Here is an 8,464-nt window from a genome sequence, read left to right as displayed (position 1 = left end):
ACAATATACCTCCACGTTCCGGAAATTTGGAAGATGTCGGAGAATATCACACAAAAGATTCATTTCCTCTCCATAGGGAAAACTCAACAGATTATCCTCCATTTGTAGACATCCAGAAATTAATTTTGGATGTGCAAGCATTATGAAATGGAGCAATCTTATTCTTTCTTCAAAGAATGGATGACTAAATGGAGAGCTGCTGTAGCACTGTGGTTAAGTAGTTCACCTGCGAATCAACACTCTACTGGTTCGAATTCCACTACTGCCATGAGCTCAGTAGGTGGCTTTGGGTTGGCCTCTAAGCCCCAGCTCCCCAGCTGTATCGTGGGGATAATAATAACACTAACTTGTTCACTGCTCTGGGTGAGGCACTAATCTGTCTAGAAAAGTGGTATATACACACAGTTAAATGCACTGTTTTCACTCAAGTGTGACAGTGCAATCCTAGAAACACTTTCCTGGGAATAAGCCCCACTGAATAGACTTGACTAGGAGTAGACCTGCTTAGGATGGCACTGTGAGATGTTGAGTAGACAACTATACTAGTAGAATTCAGTGGTGCAAGAAAATGAAGTGCTGATGCCCTACCCACTGGGGATGTATCAAACCACCCATGAGAAATGACTCTAGTTTTGTATAAACTCTGTTGATTTTCTCCGATGTTTTGCTTGAGGAGATATACCCTCATTAGCTTCAACTTCTGCTTGAAGCAAAATTTCAGTGACAACTCTACTATCCACAGTCTTACTTGGCAGACATGGGTCTGTTGTGTCTTGGCATAGAAAATAGGAGGTGAGTCACTGCACTGACTAGGTTTGCCATTTTTGGAACAGATATAAATGGACACAGCATGGCAGATTCAGAGCTTTAGCTCTAAGACTTAAATGCATTACACTTTTGATTACCATCAGGATTGTAACCAGAATACCAAAGAAGGCAGCTTGTATTTTAGGGGATTCTGGATAAGACAATGATAGTAGTCAAATGTGTGATACCTTTAACATTGTTCTTTGTGAACACAGTTTATTGTTCTAAATGTTTCCATTAACTATTCTTAACAGTAGTGCATAGTATACAATTTATTATTCCAGAAAAATTCTAAATCTTCAGTCTAATTCCGCTTCATATTTCTTTGTTGTAAAGGACAGCAGGCTCTGCTAAAGGGGTATGTACTTTTTAAAAAACTTTGAAGCAAGATGCCCCATTTCTTTGCATCCTCTGTTCTTTGGCAGAGCTTCTGAAATCTGGGAGGAGTGGTGATGGTTAACTTTTTGTATTTGACAGACGAAGATCCATCTCTTCAGGTGATTCTCTTGTATCTATCATGGCATCTCTGCCTCTTGTCTTCAACTTTCCTGTACATTAAGTAATATGAATGGAAGAGCTGCCTGGGCAGGAAGAAGCCTAAAGGAAATCTCTCAAGGCTAGGATCTAATGTTTAAAATGTATTCTAAGCACCCACAATATAGAAAAGAAAAAGTCCAGTTTGTAACTAACTCAAAATTCGCAAGAATTTTCTGGTCTTCCTACCTTCCTGGGGCATGGGCCAAGAATTCCAAAGTGTGTAGCTGAAAGCTGACAAAGGCTCATCTCTGTTCTAATTTTAAGTGCATTGATTGATTGATTGATTGATTGATTGATTGATTGATCGATCGATCGATCGATCGGATTGATTGATTGATTGATTGATATCTCGCTTTTCTCCACAGTTGAAATTCAAGCAGCTTAGAACATTCTTCTCCATTCTTCCATCTTCTCACAACAACAGTACTGTGAGGTAGGGTCAAGCTGAGAGTAGGCCCAAGGTCACCAGCAAGCTTCCATGGTAGAAGTAAAGAATTCCAACCCAGGTCATCTAGGATCCTAGAGCCAAAACAGACGTGATGAGATACTAGAGTTCAACGCGTGTTTCCTTACCTCAAGGTTTGTTGGGAAGTGTAGGTGTCCTTGCAGCTTAAAGTTTAATATTTACAGAGTGGCAAGGAGGGAAGTGCAGGCATGGGGCGCCTTTCCTCCCGCTCTCCAGGTGCATCGCTGCATTTCCCCTTCCCCCGCTTGCGTGGCCCGGAGCTATATAGCTTGCTCACACAGAGTGTCGCTGCACCCCCCCCTCGCTCAGCCCCTGCAGAGCGATGCTGGGCTGCATGGCTTCAGGTGGGGGCCAGGCAAGCGAGCGGAGGGCGATGCAACGATGTTCTGGGTGCCTTTCCTCCTGCTCTCCCGGTGCAACCTGGCGTCACTCTGCATGGGCCAGGCCGGGTGAGGGGAGGAGATAAAGCAATGTTCGGGGTGCTTTTTCTCCCACTCTCCCAGTGCAGCCTAGCGTCAGTCTGCATGGGCCAGGCCAGGCGAGGGGTGGGGAGGTGAAGCAATGCTCCGTGTGAGCAGGCTATGTAGCTCCAGGTCACACGAGTGGGGGAAGGGGAAATGCAGCGATGCACCTGGAGAGCGGGAGGAAAGGCGTCCAACGTCTGCACTTCCCTCCCTGCCACTCTGTAATTGTTAAACTTTAAGCTGCAAGGATGGCTGCACTTCCCGACAAACCTTGAGGTAAGGAAACACGAGTTGAACTCAGGTATCTCGTCACGTCTGTTTCGGCTCCTAGTCCAACACTATTCACTAGGCCATTCTGACATTCCATGGGAAAGGAGGGTTTTTTGTCAATCAGGAAGCAGGGTGTATGCAAAAATTTCCTCCGAAGTGAACTATCTCTAAAGTGCACTAAGCACTCTGGAGGTTGTGTGCAGAGCAAGGTGAAAATTCTAACAGCATACTGCAAAAGTCTCCTGGGCAGTATACACTAAAGGTGTCAGACTTGGAGAGGGCAGGAGATTTGCCTGCCAGTGGCCATGAAGTGTGGATCAGCTCTCCACAGTCCTCCCTTGGAGGTATTGTTGACAGACTCAACAACCATCTAGGTGTCAAATCATTAGAGCATATGTGACATACAGCAGATTTTTAAATAGAGTTATGTTAAGATCATTACAAAATTGGCCTTTCTGACGCTTAAATATCAAAGGGGACTTTATTTAATACCTCTGTAATTCTGCTCTTAATTTTTTTTTAAAAAAATTGTTAGTAATGGTTGTAAGAAGATGACTGATAAAAAATTATATATATAGTGAGGGGAAAATCACACAAATGATCAGAAAGCTGGGACTGCCAAATGTCAAAGAAATGCAATAATCTGGGTACACAGTTATAAATATCAAAGTTGATTGCCATCTGACATTTCTATATAGCAGTCTGTTGTGGAGATGTCATATGGGGATAATCCTTCCTAAGATGTTTATATCTAGGAAGATAGATGTAAATAAATGTCAAAGGAAAATATTAGCTCATTTGACATTCATGCTGCATATAGCCGAGGATGCCATTGAAGAGACCAGGTAAGACGATCCTTCCCTTTGGTAGACTTTTTGTTCACTGTGTCATTCTCATCTTTATTCTTACAATGATCAGTGTCCTCACAAATGCTCTCATCCTGCATTTCACTTGACATAATTCACACAGCCTTTTTTCTACCATTGATTCAATTATTCTCTTATTAAAATGCAGTCCAGTGAAGGGGGGCATAACATACGTAACAGTATTGATGTATGGTAAAAGTAGGTACTGATGTCACAGTAGTCATTGTATCAAGCAACAATATTACTTGGAAGCAGTTAATAATGATGTATATCTTAGCTTTTGAAAATATCATTTTGTTACCACTGAATTATGTTTGTGCCACTTTCAATTATTTGCTGAAAATATATACTTAAGGTTACATGCTCACATATGAGATGTTATTAATGTGCTTGAAGTTCATTTAATTTCACTCAGAATTTATACAGGCGTTTTGTTAAAGTATAATCCTCCAACTCTTCATCAAATTTTGCTTTGGGGAACATTTGGTGTTAATGTCATTATTTTCATGTTTTACATGTAAGATAATGTTTTTTATTTCTTTGTATTAACAGGGGTTTGAATGGAATGTGCTGTGATTAGATGGGAGCTCTACCCTAGGGGCGGAGTGAACTGCAGCTTTAGAGTGCTGAGAGAAAGTGTTCCTTCTGTATAAGTGAGGTAAACTGTGTGAAAGCCCTGGTCACTCTGTGTATCTCAGAGAAAGGTTATTCTGTCTAGTTCAGTGATTTTGGCTAAATCAGGCAATCTGTGTAGACAGTCTATGGATGTTTCCACACTGTCTATAAATAGTGTGAGACTCACGGAAGGCTGCCGGCTTCCTTGCGCGATTTTTAACACCATCCGACTACAAAATGCCATAAATCACCATTTGTGGTGTTTTGTAAACAGATGGCATCAAAAATCGTGTGAGGAAGCTGGCAGTCTTCCGTGAGTCTCGTGCTATTTATAGACAGTGTGGAAATGGCCTATATCTGTTTGGATGAGAGAATTGTTTTGTGAGTAAAGAACTGTGTGGAAAATTAGGCTTTATGACTGAGTCTGTGAATATACCTTTAAGAATATATAACTATTTTTGAAATCATAAAGTGTATGAACCTATTCTGAAACCAGTACGCTTATCAATACTCTGCAACCATCACGTGTATGTACTTATAAATTCTGCTTCTGCTTAAGCAAAATGTCTGTTTCATCTGGAATATAGAATCTCTTTTTTACCTCACAGCCACCCCCATGTGATAACCATTCTGTAATAGTGCCATCTTTAACAAAAACTTCCTATAATACCAGTTGAATGGAAGAGATCTAATTGGGTAGCCTTTTGTGGCAGTGAAACCTTTTGGTAGGGGTGTGCAAAGGCACAGTGGTTCGGCTTTCCTGATTCGGGTATACCCGAATCGAGAAGCCGATTCGGGAATCGCTGTCCCCGAATCGGCAAGCCGATTCGGGAATGGCGATTCGGGGCAATTCGGGAAAGCTTTTTCAATGGGAAAAAGCCTCCCCAGGCTTCTCTGAAGCCTGGGGGAGGCATTTTCCCACTGAATCAAGCCAAAATTGGTGGGGGCCTTCCTCTAACTCCCCTCTAACAACCCTCCAAGTTTCAGACCGATTGGACTTTTGGGGGGGCATGTTATGCAAAATGCCACCCCTGGCAAAGGAAGCCTGCCTCTTCATGTTATGGCCCCTCAAACCAGGTCCCCCTATCCTCGCCTATAAAAGGGCATAGCTTTAGGTTGCTGCTGCTAATCTCCTATTTTGTGCTTGCTGCTGCTGATCTCCATTATTTCCTATGGGGAAAAAATGAAGAGGCAGGCTTCCTTTGCCAGGGGTGGCATTTTGCATGCAAAATGCCCCCCAACCCTCAGGGGCCCTTCTCCCACCTTTCCTCCCACCCCCCACCAAGGCTCAGCCTGCTCCCACTTGGGGGGGCATTTCATGGCCTCTCTAAGTAGGTGCTCTTTTCTCTACTACTTACAGCTGGGGGAGGCTTGTCTTGCCAGGGGTGGCATTTTGCATGCAAAATGCCCCCCAACCCTCAGGGGCCATTCTCCCACCTTTCCTCCCACCCCCACCAAGGCTCATCCAGCTCCCACTTGGGGGGGCCAAGTAGGTGCTCTCAGCCCCCAAAGTCCCCCCCTACAGCCCCACACAAACCCAATTCCCCCCCAGCTGCCACACACAGACCCAAATACCCACATTAGCCCCTCACAGACCTAAATCCACCCCCAGCAGCCCTACACCCATAACCCCAGGAAAAGGCTGGCCAGCCCTCCCCCTTTGTTCCCTATGCTGGGAACTTCTAAACTCTCTTTCCCAGGGCAATTCCGCACAGCCCAGGGGTGCCACAATGGTGGGCAAACTTCTGAGTGCCAACTTGTCCCTGGGAAAGAGCACATGACCTGACACACAGACAACCACCCCCTGACACCCCCACCACCTACAGAGATGGCTGGCCAGCCTCCCCATTGTTCCCTAAGATGGGAACCAACTGCACAACAAAGAATAAAACACGAACAACACAAAATACAGTTTTAAAAAAAATTATTTTCTCCCTTTCAAAGTACAAGTAGGCAAAGCATTATGACACATTACACCAGCAGTCCCCCACACAGAAAAATTAACACAACTCACTTAACATCAGAGAATCACAAAAACAATTCCTGTCAAAAACACTTTATTTTTTGAACAGCTTTAGGTTACACAGCAGGGGGGCACACCAACGGGCATGGCAGCAGTATCTTACACAAAAATAACACAACTCACTTCACATTAAAGAATCACCCCAAAAATTGCTGTCAAAAGCACTTTATTTCTTTAACTGCTTTAGGTTACACAGTAGGAAGGCACAACAGGGCATGAAAGCACTGTACTACACAAAAATAACAACTCACTTCATATCAGAGAATCACCCAAACACAATTGCTGTCAAAAACGGTGAAGTGGGTTGTATTATTTTGTGTAGTACACTGCTATCATGCCCTGTTATGCCCTCCTACTGTGTAACCTAAAGCAGTTAAAGATAAAAGTGTTTTTGACAGGAATTGTGTTTTTGTGATTCTCTGATGTTAAGTGAGAGTTGTGTTATTTTTCTGTGTGGGGGACTGCTGGTGTAATGTGTCATAATGCTTTGCCTACTTGTACTTTGAAAGGGAGAAAATAATTTTTTAAAAACTATTTTGTGTTGTTCATGTTTTATCCTTTGTTGTGCAGTTGGTTCCCATCTTAGGGAACAATGGGGAGGCTGGCCAGCCATCTCTGTAGGTGGTGGGGGTGTCAGGGGGTGGTTGTCTGTGTGTCAGGTCAGGTGCTCTTTCCCAGGGACAAGTTGGCACTCAGAAGTTTGCCCACCATTGTGGCACCCCTGGGCTGTGTGGAATTGCCCTGGGAAAGAGAGTTTAGAAGTTCCCAGCATAAGGAACAAAGGGGGAGGGCTGGCCAGCCTATTCCTGGGGTTATGGGCATAGGGCTGCTGGGGGTGGATTTAGGTCTGTGAGGGGCTAATGTGGGTATTTGGGTCTGTGTGTGGCAGCTGGGCAGGAATTGGGTTTGTGTGGGGCTGTAGGGGGTGGACTTTGGGGGCTGAGAGCACCTACTTGGGGAGGCCATGAAATGCCCCCCCCCAAGTGGGAGCAGGCAAGACAAGCCTCCCCAGCTGTAAGTAGTATAGAAAAGAGCACCTACTTAGGGAGGCCATGAAATGCCCCCCCAAGTGGGAGCAGGCTGAGCCTTGGTGGGGGGTGGGAGGAAAGGTGGGAGAAGGGCCCCTGAGGGTTGGGGGGCATTTTGCATGCAAAATGCCACCCCTGGCAAAGGAAGCCTGCCTCTTCATTTTTTCCCCATAGGAAATAATGGAGATCAGCAGCAGCAAGCACAAAATAGATTAGCAGCAGCAACCTAAAGCTATGCCCTTTTATAGGCGAGGATAGGGGGACCCGGTTTGGGGGGCCATAGCATGGCCCCCCAAAGTCCAATCGGTCTGAAACTTGGAGGGTTGTTAGAAGGGAGTTAGAGGAAGGCCCCCACCAATTTTGGCTTGATTCGATGGGAAAATGCCTCCCCCAGGCTTCAGAGAAGCCTGGGGAGGCTTTTTCCCATTGAAAAGCAAGCAAAATGCTGCCCCGAATCACCCCGAATCGCCCCAAATCGATTCGGGGCATGCCAATTCGGGATTCCCCGAATCACCTCGAATCAGGGTGATTCGGGATTTTTTCGGGATTTGGATTCCCGAACTGCACACCCCTACCTTTTGGGAGGCAGCAATATATAGGTCAGACAAACAGGGCAAAACACCATAGGTGGCTTAAGTGGTGGGTTTCAAACTCCAAAGGGAAGGTATTCTCACGGTAAAAGCCTGGGTAAAGTAGAGAAGGTGTGGGATACTGTGAGGACCAGAATGTGAGAAGAGAAGAAGGGGTTCCATTTCAGGATATAAAAGTGTTATAGAAATGTTTTAATAATAATAATAATATTTGATTTATACATTGCGCTTAAGGGCAACTTAACACCCACTCGGAGTGGTTTACAAAGTATGTTATATTATCCCCACAACAATCACCCTGTGAGGTGGGTGGGGTTGAGAAAACTCTGGAAGAGCTGTAACTGATCCAAGGTCACCCAGCTGGCTTCAAGTGGAGGAGTAGGGAATCAAACCTAGTTCTCCAGATTAGAGTCCCACCGCTTTTAACCACTACACCAAACTGGCTCACATCCTGTATAAATAATTCAAACATATGTAACCTCACCACATTATGTGGACAAAGAAAAGACTGTTCAAAATTATTTATTTAGAATGTATGTATTACATTGAATGAATCTTTTGGTTAATTTAATTATCTCTCACCCTACATGAAAACAGAACATTGACTGTAATACAATTATTCAGAGAAAGAGCATTTAAGTTAAATGGTGTGGAAAGCTTTTATGAACCTAAGTCCTAAAATAATTATTATATTCTTAAATAACACTCCTGTTAAGCAGAAGACAGTAAAAGGAAAATAAACAAGGAAACAACATAGCCATCATTGGCCGGCTTCCTTACTGCATCATTGACAATTTT

The sequence above is a fragment of the Eublepharis macularius genome, chromosome 1 (genome assembly GCF_028583425.1).
Source record: "Eublepharis macularius isolate TG4126 chromosome 1, MPM_Emac_v1.0, whole genome shotgun sequence".
In the NCBI taxonomy this organism is placed as follows: domain Eukaryota; kingdom Metazoa; phylum Chordata; class Lepidosauria; order Squamata; family Eublepharidae; genus Eublepharis; species Eublepharis macularius.
The sequence above is the reverse complement of the archived record's forward strand: the minus strand, read 5'-3'. Positions refer to the sequence as shown.